Raw genomic sequence first — 6,000 nt, 5'->3', positions numbered from 1 at the left:
TCAGGGAGGCAGAAATGGGCAGATCTCTTGGAGTTTGAGGCCAGGCTGGTCTACCAAGTAAGTACAGGACAGCCAGGTCTACACAGGGAAACCCTGTCTCAACCTTCACCCTGCCCCCTCCTCCCCCCAAAAAACAGTCAAGGCTACACAGTGAAACCCTGCCTCAAAAATTGAGCAAACAAACAAACAAACAATAGCAGCAGCAAAAAATAAAACAGTTGGTGATGTGGCTTAGTGCTAATGTGCTTGCCAAGAACATGCACTGGGTTCCATCCTCAGTTTATTTGGCTTGTGAATTTCCAGGCTGGGGCACCTAGGAGCATGGCTGGGGAAGGCCGCCTCCCTGCATTTGCCGGCAGCCTCAACGGCTCAGACAGAATGAGGGTACTGGCTTCAATCACTCCTTTCCTTTCCTTTCTCCTTTCCCCTTGCTCCTCCTCCACTCCCGTCCACCTATGACTGCTGCTCTGAGACAGGGTCTGGCTCCATAGGCTAGGCTGGTCCTGGCTGTCCCCAGCATGCTGGGATTCCCGGTGTGAGCCACTCTGGCTTCTCCTCTTCCGGTACCACTAAAGCCAGCATTGTACCATCCTCCGCTCCTAATTGTCTCCTTAAAGCCCCCACTCCCACAGTACCCACATATGGATTAGAGGGCTAAGTTTCTACACTCAATTATAGCCAGAAAAAGCCTGATTAACCTCAAACGAATGGCTCTGAGTTTTTGATCTCTGCCCCTCTGTGATGGAGTGGCTCAGAACAAGTCATCTGGGTTAATGCTTAAAAAAAAAAAAAAAAAAAAAAAAGTCCATGTTTTCTTGCCTTCTCCTCAGATCCTTTGAATGCCAGTTGTCCCATCCAGATCAGAAGAACCAAGTGAAATCCTAGGGATTTTCTGGCTCTATAGTGCCTCATGGGAGATTTCCTGGGTTTTGGGGGTGGAGGGAGAAGAGGATTAAATAAAAAGGTCCCAGAAGAGCATTAAGGGTGCTTCAATGTAGGTGCCATTGCTGACTGAACATTGTTACCAGCCCTAAAATTTATTTATTTTTTTGGACCTGGGAAAAACTGGAGCAAGGGCAGTGTATGGGCAGGCTTGCCTTTAACTTGTCTATTTTCTTTATTCATTCATTCATTCATTCATTTATTATGTATTCAGTGCTCTATCTGCATGTACACTTCCATGCCAGAAGAAGGCACCAGATCTCATTACAGATGGTTGTGAGATCATCTGGTTGCTGGGAATTGAACTTGGGACCTCTGGAAAAGCAGCCAGTGCCCTTAACTTCTGAGCCATCTCTCCAGTCCCCCTAACTTGTTTGTTTTTACTACAGTTATTATTTTGATTTTTTTCTTCTTTTTTTGGGGGGGGGTTCAAAACAGAGTTTTTCTGTGTAGCCCTGGCCAGAAGTGGTGGCACAAGCCTTTGATCCCAACAATTGGGAGGCAGAGGCAGGCGGATCTCTGTGAGTTTGAGGCCAGCCTGGTCTATAGAGTGAGTCCAGGACAGCTAGGATTTTGTTACACAGAGAAACAAACAACAAACGAACAAAACATGTCAGTGGCAGGGTGGTGGTGGCCCATGCCTTTAATCCCAGCACCTGGGAGACAGAGGCAGGGGGATCTCTGTGAGTTCGAGGCCAGCCTGGTCTACAAAGCAAATTCCAGGACAGGCAGGACACAGAAACACTGTCTCAAAAAATCAAAAACAAGTAAACAAAAAATAAATAAATAAAATGAAAGTGTGTGCCACCAACACTTGGCTCTTGATTTGGTTTTTTATACACTATTTTTATTTGTTTTGGGTTTGTGTGTGTGCACATTGTGAAAGTCAGAGGCTGTTGTGTGGGACTCAGCTCTCTCCTTCACCATAGAAATCCCCAGACCAAACTCAGATCATCAGAGCTCCAAGTGGGGCCTTCTGCTGACTCACCCGTGCTGCTGCTGGCCCTAAAAGTGTATTTATGAGAGAGAGAGAGAGAGAGAGAGAGAGAGAGAGAGAGAGAGAGAGAGAGAGAGAGAATGTGTGTGTGTGTGTGTGTGTGTGTGTGTGTGTGTGTCCATGGGATGGGCAAAAGCTTATGGAGTCCATAGTCCATTCTCTTTTCATCTTTAGATTCATTCCTGGAACTCATCAGGTTTGAATGATAAGAGTTTTATATATATATATATATATATATATATATATATATATATATATATATATATATATATATATATATATATATAAAGCTTTTATCCACTGAGCAATCTCACTGACCCCTGTACTTTCTTTTCTTTTATTATTTATTTATTTACTTAAAGGTGTGGGCCACCATCTCCCAGCTTTTTAAAACTTTTTATTTATTTATATTTTGGGGGTTTTGGTGGTGGTGGTGGTGGTGTCAGTTTTTTTTTTTGTTGTTGTTGTTATTGTTGTTTTGTTTTGTTTTTTTCAAGACAGGGTTTCTCTGTGTAGCCCTGGCTGTCCTGGAACTCTGTAGACCAGGTTGGCCTCGAACTCACGTCAATCTGCCTGCCTCTGCCTCCCCAGTGCTGGGATTAAAGGTCTGCGTCACCACGCCCGGCCTGGCCCCTGCACTTTCTTTAAGACAAGGTTTCATATGTCTTAGGCTACCTTTGAACTTAACTTTGTAGCCAAGGATAACTTTGAACTCCTGATCCTCCTGCTTTAACCTCCCAAGTCTTGAGATTGTATGTGTATACCACCAGCCATTTTTTGTGTTGTTTGTTTGGCTTTGGGTCTGTTACAGGGTCTCTAAATGAAGCCCAGGCTGGCCTTGGACTAGCTATGTCACTCAGGATGGCCTTGATCTTGTAATCCTCTTGCCTCAGGCTCCACAGTGCTGGCAAAATGGCTCAGCTGGTCAGTGTGTTGGCTACAAAGGAATTTAATCCTTGGGACCCATAGGGTAGAAAGAAAACTCCTCTGACCTCCATATGTGCTCTGTAATGTGAGCACAGCCAGATATACACATACAATAAAGAAGCAAATGTGAGCCATGGTGGCACACACCTCTAGTCCCAGCACTTGGGAGGCTGAGGCAGGTGCCAAGGTCAACACAGAGAGACCCTGTCTCAAAACACTAAAACAAAACAAAACAAAACAAATACATAAAAATAAGCTAAAATAAAGGTAAAATACAAACAAACAAACAAAATAAAGGTAAAGATTTGTGATAACCTGGTATGGATCAGGCTTGTAATCCCAGCATTGGGGATGTGAGGCAAGACGATCAAGAGTTCAAGGTCAGGGCTGGAGAGATGGCTCAGTGGTTAAGAGCACTGGCTGTTCTTCCAGAGGACCAAGGTTCAATCCCCAGCACCCACATGGCAGTTCACAGCTGTCTGCAATTCCAGTTTGAGGGGATCTGACACCACACAGACATACATGTAGACCAAACACCAATGCACAATAAATAAATAAATAAATAAATAAATAAATAAATAAGAATTGGGGTCAGGCGTAATGTCACAGGCCTTTAATCCCAGCACTTAGGAGGCAGAGGCAGCAGACTTCTGATTTTGAGGCCAGCCTGGTCTACATAAGCATTCCAGGACAGCCAGGGCAACACAGTGAGATGCTGTCTCCAAATAAAGATTTGAAGATAAATATAGGAGAAGCCTGGAGACAATCAGGCTGGAGGGCTGGGGTGGCTTGGAGGGGACAGGTGGATCATCTGAGTCAATTGAAGGGGCAGAGCTGTCACCGGAGGAGCATCCTGGGAGACGACAGGTGGGCAGGACAGACTTCAAAGTTCAGAGTGGACAGCAGGGAGGTTCCTGGGAACCTGGTTCTCTGGGAAGAAGAAGTTGGAGCCACTTGCTGAGTCACGGCAGGCAGAAGGGAGGAGGCTAGAGAACAGGCTGCTGCCTTCCCAGAGCTGCTGGAGTGGGTGTGGGTAAGGGCTCACAAAGACTGACCATCCTACAGCCATCTGGGCGTGGAGGCCACGTACTAAGGAGCCAGCCATCTGTTCCACCCAGAGAATTTTCTCTGACAGTCCTAAACTGTGTAGGCCAGGATCTGAGAGAGACAAAATCAGACTACCAGGGTAAACAGGGTCAGTATGGCCAAGAGATGGAAAAAGGGAGCTAAATGAAGGCTTAGAGTGAATGCAGATATTGGCTTAGTCTCTGGGGAGGGAAGAAAAGAGTTGGCCAGGGACTTGAAGCCTTGGGGACATGGAAGACCAAACACAGAATGAGAGGGCATTTCCTTATACAACCAGAGAACACTTAGGAAAGTGGCGATGGCCTGGACTGGAATTGGGGGTGTGGCTCAATGGTAGAGCACCTGCCTAGAATCCCCCAGTGAGGGGCTGGGGTGTGGCTCAGTGGTAGAGCACCTGCCTAGAATCCTCCAGTGAGGGGCTGGGGTGTGGCTCAATGGTAGAGCACCTGCCTAGAATCCCCCAGTGAGGGGCTGGGGTGTGGCTCAATGGTAGAGCACCTGCCTAGGATCCTCCAGTGAGGGCTGGGGTGTGGCTCAGTGGTAGAGCACCTGCCTAGAATCCCCCAGTGAGGGGCTAGGGCATGGCTCAATGGTAGAGCACCTGCCTAGAATCCCCCAGTGAGGGGCTGGGGTGTGGCTCAGTGGTAGAACACCTGCCTAGAATCCCCCAGTGAGGGGCTGGGGTGTGGCTCAGTGGTAGAACACCTGCCTAGAATCCCCCAGTGAGGGGCTGGGGTGTGGCTCAGTGGTAGAACACCTGCCTAGAATCCCCCAGTGAGGGGCTGGGGTGTGGCTCAGTGGTAGAGCCCCTGCTTAGAATCCCCCAGTGAGGGGCTGGGGTGTGGCTTAGTAGTACAGCACCTGCCCAGAATCCCTTAGTGAGGTGGCTGAGGGTCCAGGAGTAAAGTGTCTGCCTAGAATCTATCAGTGAGGAGCTAGGAGCATGGCTCAGTGGTGGAGCCTATCATTAGCAATGCCAAAAAAAAAAAAAAAAAAAAATCCAAAAATAAGCAATAAAACAAAACCAACACCCACCCCGAACAAAAACAAAAGGAACAAACCTACTTGGCTCCCAGAGGGATATCTGCAACAAAGCTTTCTGAGCAAAGGGACAGAGAAGACATACAAGACTTAGAGTCCAAGTGAGCCTCAAGGAAAGGACTTTCTCGGACTTATTTGGAAGCAGCCACGTGGCAGTGAGGTCGTCTTGATACGCGCCCACTGTTGTATAAGGGAGTGTGGTGGGGCGGGGATACCATGGCGGCCTTGTGCCAAGGTATACCCCTTGAAGAATTACACACAACAGATATGGTATAAAGGAGGTTTATTGTGGTAAAGGGGAGGAGGGGACCTGATGAAGGGACAGAGTGAATGGGCCATGAGGGCCAAGAGTGAACAGAGAGGTCAAACAACAGAGACAGCTGGGGTAGGGGGCGGGGGTCCTTTTATTCCCCACATGCACCCGTGGTGGCAGCAGGTAATGCCGTAAGACTTTGCTAGGACCCTGAAGGCAGGCCGGTGGGATCCCCTGTGAACCAGTCCCACGCAATCCCTCTTCCGCGTTCTACCTCCACGGGAGCCCAAGACCCTTCTATTAGGGAATGACATTCTCAGGACAGCATCTTCCACCTGTACCGAGTGGAGACAGCCCAAGCCTTTGGGGCTGCAACATGAAAAAGTAGAGGCTTGCTCAGATTGTACCTTGACTGGCCGGGCGTGGTGGTGCACGCCTTTAATCCCAGCACTCGGGAGGCAGAGGCAGGCAGATTGCTGTGAGTTCAAGGCCAGCCTGGTTACAAAGCAAGTCCAGGACAGCCAAGGCTACACAGAGAAACCCTGTCTTGAAAAACCAAAAAAAAAAAGCCAGGCGTGGTGGCGCACGCCTTTAATCCCAGCACTCGGGAGGCAGAGGCAGGCGAATCACTGTGAGTTCGAGGCCAGCCTGGTCTACAAAGTGAGTCTAGGACAGCCAAGGCTACACAGAGAAACCCTGTCTCGAAAAAACAACAACAACAACAAAAAACAAAAAAAGAAAGAAAACAGTTGTA

The sequence above is a fragment of the Acomys minous genome, assembly GCF_964271855.1.
Source record: "Acomys minous genome assembly, chromosome: 16".
Classification (NCBI taxonomy): domain Eukaryota; kingdom Metazoa; phylum Chordata; class Mammalia; order Rodentia; family Muridae; genus Acomys; species Acomys minous.
The sequence above is the reverse complement of the archived record's forward strand: the minus strand, read 5'-3'. Positions refer to the sequence as shown.